At 38.9% G+C, this 18921-nt stretch overlaps 1 protein-coding gene and 1 pseudogene across 1 annotated transcript in view; one reads left to right on the forward strand and one right to left on the reverse strand.

The window, feature by feature from the left end:
• The window catches only part of LOC136863748 (glycine receptor subunit alpha-4-like), a 185396-nt gene that overhangs the window by 53904 nt on the left and 112571 nt on the right, over positions 1–18921 (forward strand). The gene's annotated exons all lie outside the window — the stretch shown is intronic.
• LOC136865062 (U6 spliceosomal RNA) lies at positions 1858–1929 on the reverse strand (annotated as a pseudogene).

An 18921-nucleotide genomic window follows, 5' to 3' on the forward strand; every position in this document is an offset into this window, starting at 1 on the left:
CTTGTCACAGATATTACATTACACTTTATCTTCGGGACTTCTGGGAAATACTCCCTACCACTTGCTTTACGTCGCACCGACACAGATAGGCCTTATGGTGACGATGGGATGGGAAGGCCTAGGAGTGGGAAGGAAGTGGCCGTGGCCTTAATTAAGGTACAGCCCCCGCATTTGCCTGGTGTGAAAATGGGAAACCACGGAAAACCATCTTCAGGGCTGCCGACAGTGGGATTCGAACGCACTATCTCCCGGATGCAAGCTCACAGATGCGCGACTCTAACCGCATGCCCAACTTGCCCGGTGAAATACTCCCAGACCCATGACTTGCTCCAGGTAGACATAAATATGCACCAGAATTACTGCATTCAATAAATTACGAGCAGAAAGTCGCAGATGTTTCCCATACACCATAAATCGAAGGCTCCGGCTCAAATGAAATGGCAGATCTGCCTCGTGGGTTGACCGAGGTAAATCAGACCTCCTACCAGCTTTCCTCCCGTCTGAACACACTTCTATGCTATTCGCTTTAAATGGAAAGCCAAACCACCTCCAGACTCGTCCAATTGACCGAGACGTCACAGCGAGTTATCCAATGTTATCGCTCTCAGTGTACTGTGTGGCGTAAGAAGCGTGCTTAGTGTTCTCCATAGACTCCTGAAACTTGCTTCCTCCCAGAAAATCTTGGGCTTCTCAAGACATACGCCATATCATCAGCGTGACGACATTCTTGCCGTATGGTTTGGCTTTCTTGAACGGAACCGCTACCTATCGTATCAGACGGCCGCTCAGTTGTTCTCACGAGGCGGAATGAACCCTATTCCAGCCATCAGTCTAGAACTGAGATCATTGGACTGGCCGAGAATCAATTCCGAGTCCCCCGAGTAGGAGGTAGACTCATTTCACTGTGACATTCATTGACATTCTTCATCCACTAATGTTATTACGTCAGCATTTTCTATGTTCATTTTCAAATTGCAGCTAATTCGTTATGATACGTCGGGCTCCAAACCTATTTTTATCACGTAACTGTCATCTTGCATTCGGGAGGTAGTGGGTTCGAACCCACCTGCCGTCAGCCCTGAAGATAGTTTTTCGTGGTTTCCCTTTGTCACACTAGGCAAATGTGTGGCTGTATCTTAATTAAGGCCATGGTCGCTTCTTTCCCATTACCAGCACTTTCCTATCCCATCGCCGTAAGACCTGTCTGTGTCGATGTGACCTAAAACAAAATTTTTAAAAAACATATTCTACACAGTATAAACGCTCTCTTCAGGTGCATAATAATTATTGAAAACTACAAATATCAAGAGTATGCAGTTCAGCTTGCTATGAACTAACCACTACTATCTATATATATTTTTTTTCTTTTTTGCTAGTGGTTTAAAATCGCACTAACATAGAGGGTATTCGGCGACAAAAGGACGGATAAAGCGTAGGATTGGGAAGGAAGCAATCGTGGCCTTAATTAATGTACAGCCCCAGCATTTGTCTGGTGTGAAAAAAGGAAAACACAGAAAACCATCTTGAGGGCTGCCGACAATGTGGTATGGAACCCACCATCTCCGGAATGCAAGCTCACATCTATGCAAGACTAACCGCACGGCCAACTCGCTCGGCATTACAAACTGAATAATATCGTCCGAGCAAAAGGAAATGGAGTTAGAAGGAAAGCCATCATCGACAGGGGCTGCGTAGACTGACCCGCTTAGTACCATGGTTTAACATGTTGCCTACACGATTTAACTCACGGGGATTGCGTAAGAGTTCTACTGCACAATCGTTTGGTAATTCTGCGGTTTAAAAAAGCGACCATTTATGGCCGTAGATCTTCCAATTCATAACACACACACACACACCCCTTGCGCAGGGGCCATGCTAATCTTCTCTGTATCGTTACAATTTTAGAATATGTACCGCCGAAGCGAGCACAAAAAATAGTGGCTTGGATACGTGCAGTGTGCCATGAATTGAAAGATCTACGGCCATAAATGGTCGCTTTTTTTTTAAACCGCAGAAATACCAAACGATTGTGCAGTAGAACTCTTACGCAATCCCCGTGAGTTAAATCGTGTAGGCAACATGTTAAACCACAATACTAAGCGGGTCAGTCTACGCAGCCCCTGTCGATGATGGCTTTCCTTCTAACTCCATTTCCTTTTGCTCGGACGATATTATTCAGTTTGGTAATTCCGCGGTTTTTAAAAAGGGACCATTTATGGTCGTAGATCTTCCAATTCATAACACACTGCACGTATCCAAGCTACTATTTTTTAAGATTATCCAGTGTTTAAATATAACACAATTATCGAGAAAATCTGCTTTTCTATGTAAATTACAGCATATATTAACAACATACAGATATTTCCAGGTCGGTTAGCTTAAAATTACCATCCTCGTCGTTGTTGTTGATGTTTGCGTAATCAGTCTATAAAGTGGTTTGTGCGGCGCTCCACACCACCCTACCCTGTGCAAATTAACACATCCAACATCTACTCTAATCTGTTTGTCATATTCATATCTTGGTCTACCCTTGCCGTTCTTACCACGTACACTTCCCTCAAAAACTAACTGAACAAGTCCTGGGTGTCTTAAGATGTGTAGTATCCTCCTTTAATCTGCCATCGTTAGTAATTCTACAACCCAGGTAACAATATCCATCTACTTCCTTTAAGACTTCATTTCATAATCTAATATTTCCTCCATCGCCTGAATTCGTTCGACTGCACTCCCTTACATTTGTTTCGGATGTATTTATTTTCATCTTGTATCCCTTCTCCACGACTGTGTCCATACCATTCAGCAATTTCTACAGATCCTTTGCAGACTCAGATCAGATAATATCATCGGTATGTCTCGGAGTTTTGATTTCCTTTCCTTGAATTTGATTCCATTTCTAAAATAGTTCTTTGGTTTTCTTTACAGCGTGTTCTACTTAACCCTCTAAGAGCCAACGTCCTTTTGGAAGCCACTTTGGTTTTCATTTGAAAAATGCCAACGTCCTTTTAAAAGGACGTTCAGTATTTATTTTTTATTATTAAAAGTAACAGTCATTTCCTTTCAGACTTTCCCAATATAGTTGGTTAATGACTTACTGTTTTTGCAATAAACAGCCTCGTTTATTTTCAAGGCCATTCTTTCAGTATATTAGTCTAATCAGCACGCATATTTATTGGCGCTCTTTACTTGGCGCGGCTGTACACCTTGTCCGCTCTGTGTCTAGTTGCTCTCGATCATTTACTTGTTCATTTTAGCTTTGAAAATGATTATATATCCATTGTGCTGGACAAAACATAAGTGTGTTTGAGAGGTCTTGGAAAATATACTTGTACTGAATGTTATTATTATTATTATTATTATTATTATTATTATTATTATTATTATTATTATTATTATTATTATTATTATGTTATGTAAGTGTTATGTAAAAGGCGTTTGTACCGTATTTAGTAAGTATTGATATATAAACGAAACGAGTGTAATTAGATTTGTATTTTTGGCTCATTTGTATATATAAATTAATTATTTTTACTACAGATTTATTTTAGGTACAAAATGAATGAAATTGTCAATATAGCTTCATAATAGGTTGTACTATTCAATAAATATGTTTGCGGTGTATAAAAAAAATTTGTTCCACCTAAATTGTATTGCTAAACTTGTGTTCTGTTTTATTTTTAATAAATATTTTTGGGTTTTGGCTGCCAAATGTTTACTAATTTTCATAAATGAACTGACTAAGGCTTTATTCGTATAGGCAATCAAATTAGTAAAAAACTTACGAAAATTCCAAGTTTCTACCTACAATAACAACTGAACTGTGAGTGATCAAACAAAAGCTTGCATAAAACAGAAAATGGCCTTGGTGCTCAACGGTAGGAAAACCGTAACAGCACGCGGCGCTCAAAGGGTTAAACACTGAAAAGGAGAGGGAACAAACTTCAGCCTTGCCTCACTCCTTTCTAGATTGCTGCTCATTTTCCATAGCGCTTGATTTCTATAACTGCAGACTGATGATTTTACAGGTTTTAGATAATTCTTCTTTCTCGGTATCTGATCCTAATCACCTACAGAATCTTAAATAGCTTGGTCCAATCAATATTATCGAATGTCTTTTCTAGATCTACGAATGTCATGTACGTGGGCTTTTCCTTCTTAATTCAATCTTCTAGGAACTGATGTAAAGTCAGGATTGCTTCACTTGTTTGTACATTTCTTCTGAAGCCAAACTGTTCCCCTCCCAACTCAGCTTCAACTTGTCTTTCCATACTTGAAAATAATTATTATAAAAAGTAACTGAGATTCCATGCGTATAAAATGTGTAATTACAAATTGCACGTTATATGAGAAAAATGTTTGTATCTAAGCATTAATAATAACTGTTATGGTACACCGGGGATGGAGGAAAAGCGGCACGGCCTTACGGCTGGACGAACCAAATGAAGAAAAGAGCATCAAGGTAACAGGAAAATGGTATATTTCTATCTAGATCTTGCGGGTGCTTTTCTTCTTTCTTCAACAATTTAAAAATATATATAATTTTATTACAAGGATAAAGAAAAATAACAGTAGTCATAAACCTTCACAAGAAATAACACGCTTAATGCTCGCAGAACGCTATAAATATTAAATGGACAATTTACTATAAATTCCCACTTTTCATGAGAGAAACAAGGCACAGTGTAAAATCTCGTTAGCTTTTTAACAAGTTAATTTAACTCGACTTACTAAAGAGTACAATTCCAGGAAATAAACAGTAGCAGAGATCACACAACAACAGGCCGTAATACATTACATCCTAGAATTAAGCCATATTTAAATTTAGGAAAAGGGCCCTGAGAAACTACATAAAACTAAAACCTAATGGGGCACAAATGCCCGGTGACGTAGTCAAGCCCATACTAAAATGCGTCTAGGAGCAAGGGAGAAAAGTACAACCGAAAACTGTTAAATTATGTTAAAGAAAATTCGAAAAAAAGGGAAATGAGGGTTGACAATCGTGCTTCCTTTAAAGTTTGTAGCTATAATTTGGCACCTACATTTCTTTTGAGGAAGCACATTCATTGGTGAAGTAGCCCGGATGATGACATAAAAATAGTGAAGGTCGTACGTCGTAAGTTCCTACTCTAAACCTTACATTATAGCGCGGTTAGAAAGATCTCCGTCGTTCAACAGATTTTAGTGATTACACGGTGTTGTAAGAATCCATTAATTTATCTTGACATTGCCACCAAAGACAATAATCAGTTAGACATTAGAAGTCAATTACTTACTCCAGTTAACGGCAGGCTGACTGCTGATTGGGCATAGGTAGAGGAAACTTAATATAAATACAATCACATACACCAACTCAAAGACACAACCACATTACTCTCTTGAAAATTCAAGTATTAGTTCCTAGGTGGCAACACCCGTCTATAAATTGGAGGCTACAGGCAGATTAGAAAAATTGAATCAATAGCAATGGAATCTGGATAGAGTTCAATGTTTCGCAACCAGATGACACTAAAGAAAATGTCTGAAATGTAATCTAACCCCAGGGGAGACGTCTCCTATACATGATAATAATAATAATAATAATAATAATAATAATAATAATAATATATGTACTGAGCGAGTTAGCCGTGCGGCAAGGGTCACGCAGCTGTGAGCTTGCATTCGGGAGATAGTGGGTTCGAACCCCACTGTCGGCATCCCTGAAGATGGCTTTCCGTGGTTTCCGATTTTCACACCAGGAAAATGCTACCTTATACCACGGCCACTTCCATCGTCAAACGCTGGGGCTGTACCTTAATTAAGGCCACGGTTGCTTCCTTCCCACTCCTAGCCCTTCCCTATCCCTTCCCTATCCCATCGTCACCACAAGACCCGTCTGTATCGGTGCGACGTAAAGCAAACTGTAAAATAATAATAAAAAATAATAATAATAACAATAATAATAATAGTAATCCTTCATTCATTCATTATCATTATACACCGTAATGCCTTTACGCGTTCAGTCTGCAAGCCTCTGTGAATTTACTAAACGTCGCAACAATCCTCTATTTGCAATTAGTGCTGTGGCCTCATTTAGTTCTCTACCTCTTAACCTTAAATCGACAGAAACCGAGTCTAACCATCGTCCTCTTGGTCTCCCTCTACTTCTCTTACCCTCTATAACAGAGTCCATTATTATCGTAGGTAACCTAACCTCCTCCACTCGACACACATGACCCCTCCACCGAAGCCGATTTATGCGTACAGCTTCATCCATCGAGTTCATTCTTAACTTAGCCTTTATCTCCTCATTCCGAGTACCCTCCTGCCATTTTCCCCACCTGTTTGTACCAGCAATCATTCTCGCTACTTTCATGTCTGTTACTTCTAATTTATGAATAAGATATCCTGAGTCCACCCAGCTTTCACTCCCGTAAAGCAAAGTTGGTCTGAAAACAGACCGACGTAAATATAGTTTCTTCCTGGAGCTGACTTCCTTCTTACAGAACAATGTTGATCGCAACTGCGAACTCACTGCATTAGCTTTACTGCACCTTGATTCAATCTCACTTACTATATTACCATCCTGTGAGAACACACATCCTAAATACTTGAAATTATCTACCTGTTCCAGCTTTATATCACCAATCTGATATTCAGTTCTGTTGAATTTCTTACCTCCTGACATCAGTTTATTCTTCGAAAGGCTAATTTTCGTACTATAATCATTGCACCTATTTTCAAGTTCCAAGATGTTAGACTGCAGGCTTTCGGCACAGTCTGCCATTAAGACCAAGTCGTCAGCATAGGCCAGACTGCTTACCACATTTCCACCTGCCTGAATCCCTCCCTGCCACTTTACACCTTTCACCAAATGAACCATGTAAACTTTGAACAACAAAGGTGAAAGATTACAGCATTGTCTAACTCCTGTAAGTACCCTGAACCAAGAACTCATTCTACAATCAATTCTCACTGCAGCCCAATTGTCAACATAAATGCCTTTGATTGATTTTAACAATCTACCCTTAATTCCATAGGCCCCCAGTATGGCGAACATCGTTTCCCTCGGTACCCTGTCATATGCTTTCTCTAGATCTACGAACATAAACACAACTGTCTATTCTTTTCATAACATCTTTCAATTACCTGGCGCATACTGAAAATACGATCCTGACAGCCCCTCTGTGGTCTGAAATCACACTGGTTTTCATCCAACTTCCTTTCAACAACTGATCGCACCCTCCCTTCCAAGATGCCAGTTAATGCTTTGCCTGGTATAGTAATCAACGAGATACTTCGATAGTCGTTGCAATCCGTCCTGATCCCTTGCTTATAGTGTGATAGTACATAAATATCACACTCTCGCACTGTATTCAGAAGTAAGATATATTATATTTTCAGTATTCGATTTATTATTATTATTATTATTATTATTATTATTATTATTATTATTATTATTATTATTATTATTATTATTATTATTTCATTTGTATACTTATTCCGAATATTTTAAGCTGGAAGGTCACCATATGTCGTATGAGTACTTTGTTTTGTACAAACGAATGGGAAAACAGTGCTAATTACAACTTGGAAAGTTCTCTGAGCCACACGGGCAGTCCAGAGTTCGATGACGCGTCCAGGTTGTTATTGTCATGGGTCCCGGAAGAGGTTCAGGGCGTCGTCTTGACCAAAGGATCTTCTACTCGTGATTGTATGGCCAGGATCAATCTAGACGTATCATGTGAGAGGAAGGGGGAAGCTGAGGTCTATATAGGCATGTGATCATACGGCGAAAAAGGAATGGACTTCAAACATTAGTGGAGTTAACTTGACTTAAAACTTCGAGAGGAGATGTAACTTTGGTGGAACGTGGTCTTATTCTGTTTGTGGAATGTGAAGTGTGGTACTAAGCTACAACTGTGGAGACTTAGGCACTTGGTATTGTATCACTTGCGGCGGCTTGGTATTATATGTTGGTGAAAGCTATGGGGTTACTATACCTCAGACTTTCCATAATTTATGTTCTGGAACAGCAAGTGTGTGTTGCTCGAGTGAATGTATCTTAAACCAAGTGTTAGAGTCAGAGAACACAGTATTATAAGGTACAGTATCCGTGTTATATAAAAAGAGCAAATAATGAGAATATACAAGTTTGCTGATACACAGAGATAGTGAAGGATATTCATCCATCTATATGTGCTTTGTAATGAACTTTCATCGTTCTGGCTGCAAATGGTAGCTTGGTCCTCACTTTTGGTTTTCCACTGTTTTGCTGTCGTTGTTGTAAATATGGAGTCTTCCAGCGGTATTTTGTGAGTGTATTTTATGTGTATTATGTATATTTTGGTATGTTGATGAGGTGCTCATGCACGGATATTGTTAGTTATTTTAAAATCAATTGAGTTATTGATGAACCTAGGTGCAGTTTATACCTATTTGGTCGCTTACAGAAGGTTAGGTAATGCCTGAAGCAGATGTACCAGTACGCAGCTTTATGTACAAGCCCTGAGAGAGAGAGAACCATCATGCTCTATCAAAATTCGAGGGATCCATTCTAGTGAACTCCGGCGCTCATACTACGTACATTTCGATTAATTATTTTAATGAATTGATTGTATTTGAATTATTTTAATATTTATTCAAATAGATTTCAATTGACGCCCCAGCGTGAGGCGATTAAGTACTTTACTTTATTCAGATTTGATTATTTTAATCATATTGCAATGATTAAAACATATTATTATTATTATTATTATTATTATTATTATTATTATTATTATTATTATTATTATTATTATTTGTTATTTACAATATTACATTAGATAGGTGCAATTACTGCTTTTGTCCAATCTGAAGGTACCTTACCAACACTCCACGCTAATCTTACTACTCTATGAAGACATTTCATCCCCGCCTTTCCACCATATTTCACCATTTTAGGTCTAATTTCATCATTCCTGCTGCTTTATGAAAATATAATTTTTTTGCCATCCTTTCCACTTCCTCAAGCGTAATTTCATTAACATTATTTTCCTCCTTCCGATGAGCTTGGTTGTTCGCGACACCACCAGGAAGATTTCCTTTTATGTTGAGAAGATTTTCAAAATATTACCTCCACCTGTCTAGTGATTCCCTGCGATCTATTATAAGTTCACCTGAATTACCCAAGACACTGTTCATTTCATTTTCCCCTCCCTTCCTAAGATTCTTTATTACTGTCCAAAAAGGCTTCCCTGCTGCTTGACCTAGCCTTTCCTGGTTATTATCAAAATCTTCCCATGACTTTTTTTGGATTCAACAACTATTTGTTTTGCTCTGTTTCTTTCATCTACGTACAAATCCCTGTCTGCACTGGCCCTTGTTTGGAGCCATTTCTGATAAGCCTTCTTTTTACGTTTACAAGCTGCTCTCACTTCATCATTCCACCACGATGTTCGCTTTTTCCCATCTTTACACACAGTTGTTCCTAGGCATTCCCTTGCTGTTTCTACTACAGCATCCCTGTATGCCACCCATTCTCTTTGTACATCCTGAACCTGCTTACTGTCCACTGTTCGAAACTTCTCCCTAATCAAATCCATGTGCTTCTGTCCAATTTCCTCGTCCTGTAGATTTTCTACCCTTATTCGCTTCCAGACAGATTTCACTTTCTCTACCTTAGGCCTAGTGATACTTAGTTCACTACAGATCAGATAGTGGTCTCTATAATCGAAAATCCCCAGAAACCTCGTACATTCCTAACAGACTTCCTGAATTCTAATTCGGTTAATATATAATCTCTTATGGATCTGGTATCCCTAGCCTCCCATGTGTAGCGGTGAATAGCCTTATGCTTGAAGAATGTATTCGTAACCGCTAAACCCATACTAGCACAGAAGTCCAGCTAACGCTTACCATTCCCATTAGCTTCCATATCTTCTCCACATTTACCAATCACCCTTTCATATCCTTCAGTTCTATTTCCAACTCTCGCAATGAAATCGCCCATTAGCACTATCCCATCTTGGCTGTTGACCCTGACTACGATGTCGCTCAATGCTTCATAAAATTTGTCAAGTTCATCCTCATCTACAACCTCCCATGGTGAATACACTGAGACAATTCTCGCCCTAATTCCTCCAACGCCAAATCTAACCACATCATTCGCTCATTCACGTGCCTAGTAGAAACTATGTTGCGTGCAATGGTATTCCTGATGAACAGCCCAACCCCGCACTCTGCCCTACCCGTTTTAACACCCGTCAAGTACACTTTATATGCTCCTATCTCTTCCTCATTAACTCCCCTTACCCGAATAGCATTTACTCCTAGCACATCCAGATGCATCCTCTTTGCTGACTCAGGCAGTTCTACTTTCTTTCTTCCATAAGCCCCATTAATATTGACAGCTCCCCATTGAAATCCATTTCGTTCGCCAAGTTGTTTCCCAGGAGTCCCTCGCATGTCAAATGGGAATGGGACTCCGTTATCCCATAGGTCTGAGGCTTGATTAAAATGTTTTGAGCTCGGTAAATTCATGAAGCAGGATGCTACCCTATTTACGCATAGTCCAAGTAAGGATCTCTCCTCTAACGGATTAGGGACCACCGGTGGATTGCATAGTCCTACCCGACTCTCAGGACCACTTACTAGGCCACTCAGCCGTTGCCCATGGTTCACGAACTAGGGCGTGACTACAGTAACCCACACCACGAACCATAAATAATAATAATAATAATAATAATAATAATAATAATAATAATAATAATAATAATAATAATAATAATAAGAATAATAATAATAATAATAATAATAATAATAATAATAATAATAATAATAATAATAATAATAATAATAATAATAACTGCTGTCATTTCTTGATAGTTACAGTACTTTTGCATCCATCTCTTGGCACAGGCCAGAAAAAAGTGTAGCCTCCACTGAAGTCCCAGTGCCGGGCTGAGTGGCTCAGACGGTTAAGGTGCTGGCCTTCTGACCCCAACTTGGCAGGTTCGATCCTGGCTCAGTCCGGTGGTATTTGAAGGTGCTCAAATACGTCAGCCTCGAGTCGGTAGATTTACTGGCACGTAAAAGAATCCTGCGGGACTAAATTCCGGCACCTCGGCGTCTCCGAAAACCGTAAAAGAGTAGTTAGTGGGACGTAAAACAAATAACATTATTATGAAGTCCCAGTCTCATTCATGGCTGTGACAATATGGAAGCTACTGGGGTATGGGTGGTGCTGATTAATGACATTCAGAGCACAACCAGTGTGTCTGAGTGTCATGAAAGGTGTTGCTCATAGGGTTAGTTGTGCTACAATAGCACTGTCTGGCCCAGTGAGGAAAGCAATGGCAAACTACCTCACTCCTCATCTTGCCTAGTACGCCTCATTTTGGTACTGCCATTGGTTTTTGTGGTTACCCTATAACTGCATAGCATTTGGTGATGCTATTTGAGGATCCAACCAGCCTCTGGGCTGATGACCTAACAGACAGGGACAATAATAATAATAATAACAATAATAATAATAATATTTAAGGGGAAATCATCCAACCATCCAGATTAAATCGTGAAGCACACAGAGAGAATTTCTAAATTATAAAAAGCCTATAGAATCACATGGAACAAGTACAACAAAATTCAATATCTCGGAACGCTAAATCAAGACACTATCCTATAACATGGCAATTAATCCTGAAGCATTATACGTATCAGAAAGCCTGATCATTGGAGGCAGACCACTAATTAAAAATGCAGAAAAATAAGAAAGAAAAATATTTAGCAAAATGTTTGGTGCAGTATGCATAGAAGGAGTGTGGACGAAAAGGATATCTCCAAAGTTATACCAGAATTCTGAGAAAATGTCAGACACTGTTAGAAAAATATGATATTTTATGGCCATATTCAAATAATGGACAATGAAAGACTTACTAAAAGGATATTTAACCGTGCCTCCTCGCTAAATGTCAAGGATAATTGTATAATCGAAATTGAAAAAGGCCTTCAGGAAATCACAACAGAGTAAATTATATGGGATAGTCCTAGTTTTAGAATGTTAGTGAACAAACATAATTTTGCTCGAAAATCCCAACATCAGAACCAACGCTGCATGGAGGGAAGAACGGAGAAAAGATCATAGTGGAAGAATGAAGAGATTCTGTGAAGAGAAGAACGCAAATTCATCTGGTAAGTTCAATCGCGTTCCTTAATGGCGTACAACTTTGTAAATAATAATAATAATAATAATAATAATAATAATAATAATAATAATAATAATTTCAGTAGAGGGAAAGAAGAGGCAGGGCCTAGGATCGTGAACAAAATGATCACAGCAGAAAGGTATGAATTTTGAAAGTATTTCCTCTACGTGTTTTTCCTTTTCTGTTTCTCTTTTCAAGAACGAACAACAATTAACAGTATATTGCACCTATCCCGAGCTCGGCAGGGCATAATTTATACAACTTAGTTTCACAAATAAATCTCAGGATGGCAATATACTGGATGATGAACTTCGGAAGTCAATCACGGGCATCGAAGTCCCATCCTCCCTACTTCCACTGTCTCAACGGCTAAGCTCAAGAGCATACGGGCAATGGACTGTTCGATAAAAGAGGTCATATATTAAAATATATTGACAGTAGGGTATTCTATAACATGAGAGGAATATGATACTACTGAAATGAGAAGAATGTGTGTTCCCAAATTTTAAGCATGAAATTTAATTAAATGATAGGGTCACAAGAATCAAATTATATGAGTCAATGCCGTATTATTACATACATGAAAGTCAGTTATATGCAGAATGCCTGAATGTCTACGTCAGTTCATAGTACCTCTGACTATCACTTGGCAAACCCCAAATCATCTTATTAATACGCATTTATGACTTTACACTTCACACACATTACGGGGAACCCCTATACCTATGATCGATACCCGGAATCGGAATGCATTAATACACACATCATTCTAAACACACGTATATTGCATTTCTTGTGACGCAAACATTCATATTTATCGCCATCATGGTTCTGAGGAATTCTATGAACACAGTTGCGTATACTTCATTACCCATGAAAATCACATCGCCGCATATTGAACATAATGTCTACTTGACTACATTAATTACGTATTATATAAATTGCATGCACGTGTTTCTAATATATACAAAGCGGACCAATGCAACGTTGGTTTCTTATAAGTTACCACAAAACAGCATAGAATAACACACATATATGAATGTAATGCACGAATAAATGAGCAATCACCTGTAGTTAAGGTGTAGACAGATATTCGACTTCACACACTATGATGCATTTGAAACTGTGGCACTTTCAGGCCTCCTGGTATCGATACAAGTTGTTAACCTGTGGTCGAACTTGTGTTCGTGTGCTTCGAGGTGTGAATTTGAAACTCCTATTTAGAACTACTTTAAATATAAAAGGGGGAGGGTCATTTCTTCTATTGAATCATAGAATCTACGACGATAGTAAGGTAAGGTAAGGGTGTATTCTGCCCGAAGGCAGGTCCGAACCTCCGCAGAGGTGTGCCTGAGGCGGAGTTTACGTACGGTAGGTTGGCCAGTTCCTTTACGCTCCTCCATTCCCTTAACCCCAACCAACAGCGCGTGGCAACACATCCAAATATTCTGAGACATCCACTTGATGTTAAAAATGTCCAAAAAGAATATAAATTTTCTGAGACCATTAACACCCTACAGGTCATCTAGGATCTCTTATATAACTTTAAATTCCAAAATAACACTTTGCATATAGTACGTCATTTAACCAAATTGCGTAAAAATCTAGTCCATTACTTGTGATGCAAACCTACAGTTTTTCTAAGATTTTAAACATAATATTAACACACACTTCCATTAATAATCTGATAGTTCAAGTAAAAGTTTTCAATCACTTGCTGTATACTCCTACACTTCATCTAAATCGATTTTATAAGAAAATAAATTTGTGCACTTGCTTTATGGCAACCCTATAGTTCGTCTAGGTGAAATGACTTCAATTTATAAAAGATTTTAAAGAGAAATCTACAGTTCAAAACAAGACATGAAGTCTTCTTGAATTATTAGGAATAGTAAAATTCACACGAAGCACTTTTCTGTTGACGAATGTAGCACTATCAATGATTGAGTGCTTTGTTAAAAATCGGTTAGTGTCTAAGTGGAATTATTCAAGAAATATATGAAAAACACTAATATCACCTGTAATCTGCTTGTAAGGATTGATGAAGTACTGTCCTGCGGCTTGGTGACTCGAACTTTCTGCAGCGTGCAGCCAAGACTCGAACTCAGCACCAGCAGCGTGACACGTCCGTTCAATGAAGACACCACGTTATTATCCCTCGTCGAAATCACGATCATTCCCTCGCTGGATACCACGATTGGAGAAACCCCGTTTAATCCCACGCTGGAAATGACGTTCTACGCAGTGTAATATCACGATACTTCGCCAAGATTTCCGATGTTCTTTTTAAAGAGAAATGTTGAAACACGGAAAGTTCAATTGGCACAATATAATGGGTTGTAGAACTCTTAATTACCATTAAAATTGGTATTTTACACTGACACAAGTTCGTATTCTCACTTTTTGTTTTACGATGTTAAATACGTGACTCAGAATATCACAGTCTATGCTATAGTATGATCCATAAGTCAAGTTAATGCAGTAATGACTTACAGTCGTTTTCAAAACGGAGAACACAGGCTTTCACTCACAGTTTATAGAATAAAAATTGAACACTGTCACAGTTCATAATAGTCACTGATTATGTCTTAGGTTCAATCGTAGAATAATCATCACAGTCCATGAAACACCTGAGAAAATGCCATTAATATCACTCCTATAACAGTATCTGGAATAATAATGTTCATAGATTAGGAAGTTTTTATGACTGAAACTGCATGACACGAGTTCGTATGACCTAATATTGCCATAAAATGTCCTTAACATTCAGTTAGTTTTTCAGGGTAATAATCGAAAGTTCGAAAAAATACGTGGAAAAATAGTCACATTTAGTCCCGTTATTTGTTGAATATTTAGTGGAATAGTATTTCACACAGTTTATAATCGTACTAGTATACGAGAAATGCGTCTCAGAATCAATTAAATTGTCATAAATTGGAAGTTCGGTTTATCACACATAATGTCCTAGTATGCTGTTACTGTCAATGACAAAGTTCAAAATTACGAGATATTGACAAAGTTTGCAGTACCGTCAACTGGTAAACTAAACACTTTAAATTCCCAATTATACTTCAGTGCACAGTCTCTATCGTAAATTTACTTAGTTAAGACACTCGTAAATCTTATACAATGATGGTTTCGTAGGAGAAAATTTTATAACATTCCACACGCCTCGACGCGGCTGAAACTTCACTTGCGACGTCCTCGCACAATTTCAAAGTCCTAGAGTGTAACTTTTATGTCTCTCGGGAAGCGCGACGGAGCATACTAACGTCTTGTCATGATCGTAGAGTTTAAAATACACTGGCTATACCCTCGGTTCATCGACCTATTTATATCCGGCTGAGAGCCGCACTCTGAGTCAGATGACGGAGGGGTGATAATACTTCCCAAACTTCAACTCGTCATATCTTTGAAACCACTGGATGGATTAGTCTCAAATTTGCATGGTTGTACTTTTAAAATGTGAGATACACTTTGGTGTTAGTTTCATATTTATTGGTCTAGTCGTTGTGAATCTTGAAAAAGAGTTTTGAGACATTTCTGCGGGGAGGTAAGCTACAAGCAGTGCTGACGTCACTCGACCTTGTCCCTCTCATGCTGTCTCCCTCACGCAGTGCAGTAGGGACGAGAACATTCTCTCGCACAGCCGTTCGTACGTCGTAACTTAGCCGTTCGCTCATGAATAAAGATTTTATAACTCATATGTGCCAGGGCCTATACCTTCCTGGTACACTATGCGTATTCAAATAACCCATTATGGCCATCCCCACTCATGAACTCAAGTGGACTACCCGAGCAGCGGTAAGTCCCTGTAGATCACTACTCATTCCCTTTATTGTCAAACGACCTGATTAACGATTCGCCGTTAATGTATGTGAGCGTCACTGGATCAGGCAGACGTTCTTCCCTGGCTAACACCTCTCTATTAGTTCATTGAGCGTCTCTCACTACAGTATCTATTTTAAATTCGGCCACTAATTATTTTTAATGTAGTCGATGTCTCACTACGTCTGAGCAGTCTCAAGTGTTTATCCGTTCTATAACTATTCCTTTATGAGCCGTCACTAAGTTTGCGAATATGCCTTCCCTCTACAATTATCTATGGGAATTTAAAACACCGCACTTCAAACACTACAGTAATTGTTTCACACTATACGGCCTGATTTTGCGGTACGTGTACCGATCTAATATATTTTATTCGCCACTGAATATCACACACCATTTTCCACTACCATTAACTCACAGTAACTAAACACACTGGTTCACAATGACCGACGACGTTTCACAACGACACGTAAGTACTACGGTAGCACTCGGGCTGACTCTGTATTTCCTTTACAGAGATTCGGCTTGGCGGCTGGAGTGGTGGTAAGCCCCGCCCACGAGCGAAAATTCACTCCTCTAATAATGATCTCACAAAGTCGTGTGATTAGTCAATATGTAGCTCTTGGTTCCTACTTTATACTGATCGAATTTCATGTAAATCCGATCGCTGAATCTCTAGTAATCTCGTAAACTTTCTTTCATAAATTTACGCGCTAAAGGTAATCCAGCGGGGACTCACTCGTTTCTGTCAAGCGGCGGGCCTCTAATGTATGTTACACATTAGGCGCACCTGTCTAAAGTGCGTCATCACCGCTGCATTCATAAAGTAACGCATCTTCTGACATCATTAATTTGTATAAAATACGCTGATTAACATGAGTCCTCATTCGTAAATTTCCAAAGCTTGTATCAAAACATTTATTATTATTATTATTATTATTATTATTATTATTATTATTATTATTATTATTATTATTATTGTTTTTTTGTTGTTGTTGTTAACAGTGTGAGCTGGCACCAGTGAATATACAGGGAAATCGCTGAGAATTTTAAACTCTTGTGTTAAAATAGGGTAAATAGGCTCCGCCTTCTGACCTAAATGTTCCCCGTGCGTGGCGTGGCTCTTCTCGTCTCTGTCTGCAAATAAGGAGCGTAATTTCAGGGTCTCGCTGTACATAGCTCTCTTTTCCTCTGTGCGCGTAACTAGACACTCATCCTCCGAGCTGGTGCAGCGCCATTCGTATCCCGAAGTGGGCAGAAAATGCTCATTACGACCAAATATGTCGTAGAATGGCGTGGAAAACGGCATATATTATCTGTTGGATCTCATGACATGCCTATGAGAATGGTAGTTAACGGTTACAATATACCATGAATAAATGTTTAGAAAAGGTGTTGACAAATATTTTTATAATTAAAGCTTTAGAGCTTCATTAATAACCGGGGAGAATGAGCTCCCAACTCTCAAGTCTTATTAGCCTTTGCCATGGTAACACAGATATTTTGTGTATAGCACAACACACTTGATAGATACAGTGTAATTTATACTGCTCGGGGATATTGAACTCCCAACATTCAAGACCGTAAGGGCTTGTACACACATCAATATACCTTCTTAATACATTCCCAGAATGAAAATATTAACCTTAAAAGCTTACAAGCTTTTACACCTCCTTGCCCTTAATTTACAGGGAAGCAAAAAAACGCGTGGATCAGAAGGATCCAGAACAAACAGGAACAGGAGCTCAATATAAAAGGCCAAGTGTAACTTCGATAAAGTGTTCGATAGAAAAAAGGCAAAAACAATTAAAAGGGGATTCTGAAACCACTCAAGCAGCCCCATGACATGACTACAAAAATCTTACGGGACAGAAGGCCCGGAAGCCATACTACATTATGACAGACAAAAAACGTTGACGATCGAAAAGCAAGAAGGAAAATATAAAACTTTAAATGGCATGGCCACAATAACACAAAATAAACAAGGGAAATGAGGACCACACACTTGCTTCCTCATGAAATAACGCCCGTTTTGGCGGTTACGTACATTTTACAAAACTAAGTTAAACTAAGAATAAAGTAACCGCGACACACGCAAGTAAGTTCACATGTTTGAAGAATTTAGCCATCTACCTGAGATGTTGCTCCAGCTCGCCTGCTGCCCGATGTCAGGGAGATCCCCACGAGTCGATGTAGGCCTACGATTCAAGAGATCCATACTGCTACTAAAATGCTTTAATTCCTCCCCTGAAGGGGGAGGCGGCTCTCTTAGACCGTGACGACGTCTCTCAGGCCTGAGAGATCCATAAATCCAAGACCGGTCTTATTTATAAGCGCTAGCTGGGCGAAGATTAGTTGACTTCACATTGTAATTACAGCAGAGACAACTAAAGAACAAAAGAAGTAAGCCAGAGAGTGCCAACCCCTAACTATTATAAAACTCCACTCAAGAGAGTTCGATGGCTGCAGTAGCTTATGTGCGGCCAGTATCCAGTATTCGGGAGATGGGTTCAAACCGCACTGTCGGTAGCCCTGAAAATGGTTTTCCGTGGTTTCCCATTTTCACACCAGGCAAATGCTGGGGCTGTACCTTATTTAAGGAAACGGCCGCTTCCTTCCCAGTCCTAGCCCTTTCCTGTCCATCGTCGCCATAAGACCTATCTGTATTAGTGTGAGGTAAAGCCAATAGCAAAAAAAAAGAGAGTTCATTCCAAGTCCCTAGGTGGCACCCCAAACCAAAACATTGACATCTGGTAACAATCTTCAAAATTATGTTGTTTCTGAAAGTTCAACTTATCTCTGCAAGACTTCTCCATACTCAGACATTTAAGGTGTTGCCTACCACTAGGGACAGGCTTTAAATTTGGCATAATAATAATAATAATAATAATAATAATAATAATAATAATAATAATAATAATAATAATAATAATCA

The sequence above is a fragment of the Anabrus simplex genome, chromosome 2 (assembly GCF_040414725.1).
Source record: "Anabrus simplex isolate iqAnaSimp1 chromosome 2, ASM4041472v1, whole genome shotgun sequence".
NCBI classification, from domain to species: domain Eukaryota; kingdom Metazoa; phylum Arthropoda; class Insecta; order Orthoptera; family Tettigoniidae; genus Anabrus; species Anabrus simplex.